Source organism: Camellia sinensis, chromosome 15 (assembly GCF_055761805.1).
Source record: "Camellia sinensis isolate YWXY chromosome 15, ASM5576180v1, whole genome shotgun sequence".
Taxonomy (NCBI): Eukaryota; Viridiplantae; Streptophyta; class Magnoliopsida; order Ericales; family Theaceae; genus Camellia; species Camellia sinensis.
In genome coordinates, this window is record NC_138975.1 from 126,422,137 (window position 1) to 126,431,364 (window position 9,228).

Genomic DNA, 9,228 nt, shown 5'->3' on the forward strand with positions numbered 1-9,228 from the left:
ATGAAACTCTCGGAGTACCTCCTCTCGACAAGACTCCGGCACAACCAAACGGTCTCGGTATCTCACACTCAGGTCGGGATACACCGTCAAACCCTTCTCAACCTTCCCACCGGAAATCTTCTCACAGAGGGATTCTACCTCAAGGTCACCCCTTTGAGCCTCTAACACTTGAGTCACAAGTGTAGGCTGTGCAACAACAGAAAACAAGGCCGCAGCCTCAACGGATTCGCCCAAAAGTAAATCGAACTCCCCAAGTGCACCCAACATCTCCCATTCTCGGATGGCTATACTAGCTATGACACCAACAGGTTTTCTGCTAAGGGCATCGGCCACTACATTGGCCTTTCCCGGATGATAATGCAACTCAAAGTCATAATCCTCTATGAACTCCATCCACCTCCTCTGCCTCAAGTTCAAGTCTTTCTGTGTAAATAGATATTTCAAACTCTTATGATCCGAGAATACCTCAAACCTCTCACCATAAAGATAATGCCTCCAAATCTTCAAGGCAAATATCACAGCTGCTAACTCTAGATCATGCGTAGGGTAATTCTGCTCGTGAATTTTCAACTGACGTGAGCCATAGGCAACTACTTTCCCTTCTTGCATCAACACACAACCCAGACCCTCTCGTGAGGCGTCACAATAGACTGCATAACCCAACCCTCTCTCTGGAATAATCAATACTGGAGCGGTGGTCAGTCTAACTTTCAACTCTTGGAACGACTTTTCACAAGTCTCACTCCATACAAATTTGACTCCCTTCCGAGTCAATCTAGTCAAAGGCGAAGCTAATCTGGAGAAATCTTTCACAAACCGACGATAATACCCAGCTAACCCCAGAAAACTGCGGATCTCAAACACACTCTTAGGCTGTGCCCAATCTTGCACCGCCTCAGTCTTGGATGTATCAACAGACACTCCTTCCCCAAAAACTACATGGCCTAAGAACTTAACCTCTTCTAGCCAGAACTCACACTTCCCAAACTTAGCATAAAGCTTATGGGCTCTAAGTAACTCAAGCACCACTCTCAAGTGTTCCTTGTGCTTCTCCTCAGAAGGTGAATAAATAAGGATGTCGTCCACGAAGACAACTACAAAACGATCTAAAAATTCTCGGAATATTCGGTTCATCAAATCCATAAAAACTGCCGGTGCATTGGTGAGCCCAAATGGCATCACCAGAAACTCATAGTGGCCATACCGCGTACGGAATGCCGTTTTTGGAATATCCTCCTCCCTGACTCTTAACTGATGATAACCCGATCTCAAGTCTATCTTCAAGAAACAACGGGAACCCTTCAACTGATCGAACAGATCATCTATACGAGGCATAGGGTACTTATTCTTAACCGTAGCCCGATTCAATTTCCGATAATCTATACAAAGTCTCAAAGCACCACCTTTCTTTTTAACAAAGAGGGCCGGTGCTCCCCACGGCGAAACACTAGGACGAATAAAACCCTTGTCTAGTAACTCCTGGAGCTAAATCTTCAACTCAACTAACTCAGCTGGGGCAAAACAATAAGGTGCCATAGAAATTGGCGCCGTGCCGGGCACTAGGTCAATAGAGAATTCAATCTCTCGATGCGGTGGCAAACCAACAAGATCCTCGGGAAAGACGTCCGAGTACTCACAAACCACCCTTGGCAACACAATCTGAGTCTCATCATCCTCACTAATCGAAAGGTTAGCAAGTAGACCACTAAGCTCACTCCGTCCTCGCGGAACATACCCCGGTGGCAACACATTACCAACCCGGTCCCCCAGAAAATGAAAATACTCTCCGCTCACGGTACAACAAGTGACCCTCTGGCGGTAGCAATCAATAACTGCCCGGTATGACGATAACCAGTCCATACCCAAAATAACATCGAAACCCCTCATAGGCATAACTACAAAGGAAAATGGGATTCTATGATAATCAACCTCTATATCACAACCCCTAACACCTTGTTTCAAAATCAATTCACCCCCAAGAAGTGACACTACACAAATAGGAGATGTTAACTGCGCTAACTCCAACTCCAAAACAAATGCAAATGCAACAGACACAAAGGAATGAGATGCACCCGTATCAATCAAAACATTAGCAACCGAGTTGCAAAACAAGAAGGTACCTCTCACAACTGATGGTGTCGGCACAAGATCCTGCGCGGTAACAGCATACACGCGCCCAGACGACCTCTGATCAACCTGCTCACCCCTAGGAGCATAAGATTGCTGCACCGACTGGGACGATGAAGCCCCCTGATTGGCCCTCGAGGCCTGACCCGACTGAGCTGGCTGCTGACCCTGAATCTACCTCAAACCAGATGCACCAGGTGTGCCACCCAACTGCGGGCAATACCTCTTCATATGCCCCGGCTGACCACACTGATAACACGAGAGTGGCTGGCCTCTACCCTGGCTCTGGCTCTGAGATCGAGCCGAAGATGATGCTGCTCTCTGCACTCCTCCCCTCTGAGGACAAACTGGAGACTTGTGGCCTAGCTGGCCACACTTGAAACAGGTAATGTCTCCCTGACTGCCTTTCCCCAAACTAGCACTCGGCACAGGAAAAGTCGATCTAGAAAAGCTACCCTAAGACTGTTGAGGATTAAAACCCTTCTGTCTCCTACCATCACTCTGACCATCCTGACTCCTCTTGGAGCCCTTCTGTCCTTCCTCCTCCTCCTGCATCATGATCTCCATATGGGCTGCAGCATCAACCATACGCCCATAATCCCGAATCATAGTTCCCCCAACTCTCAGCTTGAGGCCACGCCTCAACTTCTTTTCAAACTCGATACAACGGCGTTCCTCAGACGCCACCAACTCAGGTGCAAACCTGGACAAACTAGTAAATACAGCCTCAAACTCGGCCACTGAAGAACTCGACTGGTTAAGCTGGCAGAACTGGTCTCTCAGCTTCTCCCTAACTGCTGGAGATAAGAACTTTTCCTAGAAAACATTCACAAAAGCCTCCCATGTACCTCCTATACGACCCTTAGTGAACTTCCACCACTGACCCGCATCCCCCTTCAACTGGAAAGATGCCAAGGTCACTTTCAACCCCTCGTCTTCGATGCCAAGCATCTCAAACGTCTTCGTTGTCTGTTCGAGCCATTCATCTGCCTTAAGCGGCTCTTTAGGATCACCCACAAATTCCTCCGGATTAGACCGGAAGAACTCCCTCTTCAGAAAGGAAGGTCCTGCATCTGCAACAACATCCCGAGCTTGATTCTCAGCTCTGAGAATGCCTACTGACTCCCTGAATGCCCCTGCTATCTCTCGGGCTAGAGCGCCCATAGCCTGCTGGCCTACTGGCTCGGCCACATTGGCCTGGCCAATTCCCTCCTGAACTGCCGGAATCTCCTCTGGCACAGGCACCTCCTGCCTACCCAGCCTACCACGCCTACCGCGTCCCCGTCCTCGTCCTGACATCCTAATAAAGGAAACAAACACATTAGCACATTAATAAATGTGCCGAAGCTAAACACTCGCGTCCTAATACATTGGACAACAATAATTCATTCCACGTAAGCACATAATCACATAAGCACCTACGAATTTCATTCCCGGATAATGATAGTCCCAATGCGTTACTATAGTTCCGCTTGGAAGCAGCAGTGATCAAGTGCCTTTCCAACAAGACTACTAGAAACTCAAGGGTCCAATCAACATCCTAGAAACTACATTCCATACCCACATAATCACATAAGCATGTTGTCACATAAGCATATAACATTACACTAAGTCTCTATCAAACGAGACGAACCCAATGTGATATTAATCACTTCCCACGTACCCAAAGTATTCAAACCCGGTGCGCTCTGATACCAAGTTGTAACGCCCTCAAAATAAACCCATTATATGTATATCATCAACATGTATTACTTAAAGAAAACAATTTATTAGTTCATTCATCAGAGTATTACTAAATAAAAACATTACATGTAACTTCAAATTAAATGCCCTATGGCCTTACATCTTTCCAAGCCAACACTTGGATACAAAAAATGAGTTCTAACTCAAATACAAATAAAGCCCTAGGCTTGATTATTTATCAAACAAAAACAAACAACTAAAGATAGCCTTCAAAATCCAAATCCTTCCAAGTTAAGTCCTGGGAGGTAGCTTATCACCTGGACCTGAAAATTATGTTCCCATAAAGGGTGAGCCACAGCCCAGTAGAAATATACTAAACCAAATATAAGCATTGGATAAAGCATTAGTATTTAATAGATGGTTAACCAAGATAATCAATTACATCATTATACAGTCTCATGACACTAATGTCTAAAACACGTTTTACTTTCCAACATTATCAATATGGCTCAGAACCTGGCCAAACTTACAACAGTGAACTATATATATATATCATATTCACATTCTTCCAATGTCAACAAACAATTGAGACTCAGGCTCAAATCAAAACACTTCATACTTCCAGTTTGATACACATTTTAGTGCTGTATCAATAAAACACTTCAATATAAATAAGCACACATAAAAGTGATGCGAATGGAGTCCATCCCCTATCTCCTCCCAAACAAAATCCGGTTTAGAGGTCCATCCCCTATCTTCCCCTAAACCGTGGAGTACATCCCCTATCTCCTCCCACACAAAACAATGTATGCAAACACATAACATATACAACACACAATCAATACACATAATGTCTGTATTAATTCAGCAGTCGAAATTGATGACTTAATCAATGATTAGTTTCAGTTATCCCTAATCCACATGCAGTGTCTACAACAAGCACGACTATCCTCCACCGATAGCCCAAAACAGTTATTTCTAGACTTGGAAATAGATATACCAACAATTCAATAGGCGAGTGATTTACATTATCCAACTACACAATTTAATCAATAAATTTCCCAATTTCATGAATTTAACCAAATTCCCCAATTTCCTTAAATTAATTATACAAATTAATTAATTAATACAACTAGGTTTTTTTCCCAAAATTATTAAAGTAACCCCAACATATCAATATACCAAAACTTAGAACAAAACTTATAGAATGGAGTAGGAAATCCCTACCTCGAAGAAATAACCCGAAAAGAGAAGATGGAGATGAAGACCCAAACTCCAAAGTGCTCCAAACTACCAACAATTCAGATTAAAACGAAGCCCTCGACTCACACACTCTTTTTAATGAAGGATCTAGGGTAGGAACACACCCTAAGTGGATCAAATCTAAGAGAGAAGGTGAGCAGGGTGAGAGAGAAGTCGGACCTTAGGGTTTGGAATCTAAAAAGATGATGAAAAACTGATTAAAAACCCGCTGTTGTCTAATTAAACTGGACAGGCTCGCTCGAGCGAAGACTTGGTCGCTCGAGCGACCAGACACAAGAAATCCTCGATCGAGCGAAGAAAATCTCGCTCGAGCCAAGAATGCAATACCACAGGTCTATACTAGACGCAAACTCTCACTCGAGCGACCAAACCCCGGCTCGAGCGAAGAACCAAAAACAACAGCTCGCTCGAGCGACCAACTCCTCGCTCGAGCGAAGATCCAAAATTCTGGACAGCAACACTTGGTTTCTAAACCCAACCAACCTGAAACAAACCTGCCCAACACATCCTATAACTCCAAATGAGAAAAAATAAGGGACAACAACAACAATTATACAATGACAGAATCTACGGAACCTAAGTCCGGATACAATAATCAAATGGGAAAGACCGGGGTCGCTATCAAAAAAGTGCCATGTGTCTTGTAATAATAATAATAATAATAATGATAGTAATAATAATAATAATATTACTATTTATGGTGCCAACATTACCCCTCATGGCTCTTTAAAAAATGAAGTTTATTTGAATTTTTGAAGAGCAGAACTAAGCACAGAACTGATATGAGTAATAACGTGCTTTAAATAGCACAATAGCACCAACGAAATGCTTCAAAGGGACACTACACTAAAGTCATGTGCGTCAAATTCAATATGGGGGCTTCAAAGTGATCAATTCAAATCAAGAAACACCAATTTGATTTGGACACAATACATACCAATCATGTTTGGTATGAGTCATGAGTGGAAGCTTTGTACTTTCTTAGGTGGCAAGTTCAAAATTTCAACATGAGACACCAATTCGTAATCAATGAATCCATGCGCTCACTGTGTGTGGTGCCCAAAAATCATGGCTATTACTTCAATGACATGGCAACATTACTATGATCATTATTAAAAAAACCTCTTCGAAGCTCTTTTGAAATCCTTCAAAGCTTCTTTGGCACCCTTCGAAGCTTACTAGAAGGTTCATTATAAAGGACATATTAAAGCCTCATTGAAACTACTTCGAAGCTAATTCAGAATGCTTAGAAGCCACTCCGAAATGATTCGAACTTTATCGCCATGTAAAAGTAGCAAATGTCTCACTTGAGAGTAGCCAATATCATGGCAAAAATAAATTATGAGATGTCTCGAATTCTTGAAACGTTGTAATTCAAAGGATGAAATCCATCCTCTAAAGGTATTACTAGAGAACCAAAATCATTCTTCAAAGGTCGAAGGTGCTGACAAAGGACTAATTACATCCTTAAAAATAATCGGCAAAGCTTTGAAGGTTCATAACCACCATTATTTTTTCTTTGAAGTTATTGTTAAAACAAGATGGAGTGCTTCGAAGCTTTTAAAAAAAATGGAAAAAAAGGCTTTCAAAGCGCACACGTTGACCAACAACAAAGCCAAAATGATAGTTGTTTACATATCCACTTCAAACACAATCTGGAGTATAAAAACATCATGTCTAATATATAGCAAAGACCAGTTTTGGTCAGGAATGATGGTTTTCACATTGCAAGGTAGAAAACAACAAACATATGTGTTAGGTTTTTTTATTGGCAATCCCATTTTTGTTATTGACAACAAACATATGTAGTTGTAATTTTATTCGATCTTTTATTTCAGTGAGGCTATGAGTTTTAGATGCGAATTCAACCCGAATTACGCCTTACAGAGAAGTTTTAGAAGTTAATTCTTTCATGTTTGCCACTTCGTTGACTATGTCGGGTCTGGGGCAGTGCCTAGGCAGGGTCGAGAGGCAGCGCCCCCGAAGCAAAAAGCAAAATTGCAATCAAAGTTGTTTTTTCGCTCGAGCGGCCATTCCTATGCTCAAGCGGAGATCGCGACCTTTCAGAAGTTTCACTCACCTACAAAAGTACTGGGAGTTGTTTTTTTCCACTTGAGCAGCCATTCCTACGGTCGAGTGTTGATCTGCTCGAGCGGAGATCGTGGATCTGTTTTTTATAAATATGTGTTTCAGCCCGATTTTAGGCTACGGCTTCCAGATCTTCTTCTTAGGTATTAGGGTTTTTCTTCTAGAGCTTCTTTGCTTGTTTCCTTTGATATTTGTGAGAGTTTTAATCATGAATTGAGTAGATTATATCAAAGGATTTATTTGTTTTATTTATTCAATACAAAAGAGAGAGTTGTTCTTCAGTGGATTCCGGAGAATTTGGGCTAGAAGCTTTGGTGGATTCTGGAGTGGCTCATCGTCGTGGATTCGACATCGGCATTGTGGATTCAACGTTGTATAAGACAATTCCGAGATGAAGACCGGGCTGGAAGAGGCACATAGGGGTCGGTTCGATTTGAGCGTGGATTCGCTAGGTAATTGAGAGTACATTTGTGTAATTCCTTTATGTCTTCTTAATGGATTATTTTGTGGCTTTTGCTTGTGATTTTTTTTTATCACAATTGAAGGCGCTCCAATTGTGATTTTTTCACGTAAAATCATTGTGTCGATTTGTCTTGATTGTTTGATTCGGATTGTTATTTAGTGCTTAAAATTGATACATAATCACAAATCAATATCTAGGAGATTTTTAGATTTTTCAATATGAACTCATTGTGTTTTCTACAAAGCTTCTTTTTCTTTGGCCAACTGTAAATTTGTATTGGCCACTATTTCACATATAACCATGAAAATAGCCTGGACCATTATTATTGGTCATTTCCATGCTTCCCATTGTGAAAATGTAGGAAAAAATTCTAGACTTCGATATTTTGTTAACCATTTCATCAAAATTAAAAATTCAAATATTTTGAGATTTTTCACATCAAAAATTTTAAATCCACTAACTATAGGTTGCTCATCATTTTTAACCAAACTTGGTTTAAAAACATGCTCCCTAACAAGCTTTTCATAACTTGGCTCTCTACAAATGGATGTATAAACCCCCCGAGCCATATATGGAACATCATTCTTAGCCATGTTTGACTCAAGAACATACTCTTTCGTTATATTAATTTCATAATTTGGCTCTTTAAAAACGGGCTCTTGAACTCCCCGAGACAATGATGAAGTTATTTCTTTACCAATTTCAGTCATAAAAGACTTAAAAACATTTTGTAAAACCCCACAAAATTCAATCATTAAAAATTTGACAAGAAGGGTTGATAACTTATGTCTCCATTAGCAAATTTTCATATCAAGTTGATGAATTAGCCCAATTAAATGGTGTAAATGGTGTATTTTTTCTTCTACGAAATAATATAGTAATGAAAAAACAACTTGAAAATTTTCTTCATCAAGAAAATGGGTTTTTCTTGAATATCCAAAAATTTTCTCTCATGCCAATATATTTTATATTGATAACTTTGAATGGAAAAATCCAATTCGTTTGTCAATTCTTCTTTTATACCTTCTTCAAGGCTCTCATTCTCTCTTTGTCGTCTGCGTCTAACCATTGTAATAGTTGTCCTATTGGGCGTGCCAAAAAACTATTGGCTTATTTTTCCTACGAAGGAAAATATCAAAAATGCGAGCTCGCCAGCAAGGATTGAAAAATCTTTACAGATTAAATTCAAACTAATTATTAAGCGATTGTGTTGACGGTTCTTTTGCCTCAACGAATGGAACTTCAAAATTGACAAGTGCAGAGAAAAGAAGAATTAAAAGAAGAAGAGAGAGACAGACATAGAAAGATGATTGAGTGAACAATCAAAATAACCATTGATTTACCTATACTCCGATGCTTCGAAAATGAAGGGTTAAAAATAAAATGCATATTAATTACCTCTACTCCTATGTTTTGAAAAGCAAGTGCATAAAATAAAGTGCATGAAATATAAATGACAAAAAAATAAAATAAAAATAGAAATCAATTGTTTTTGATTTGAGTCTGGGTCTGTTACAATGTAACCATAAATGGCTATTTATAAGCAAACATTTGTAGGAAAAAATTACTTAATAATTACCATATTCTTTCATCTTCCACTTCAT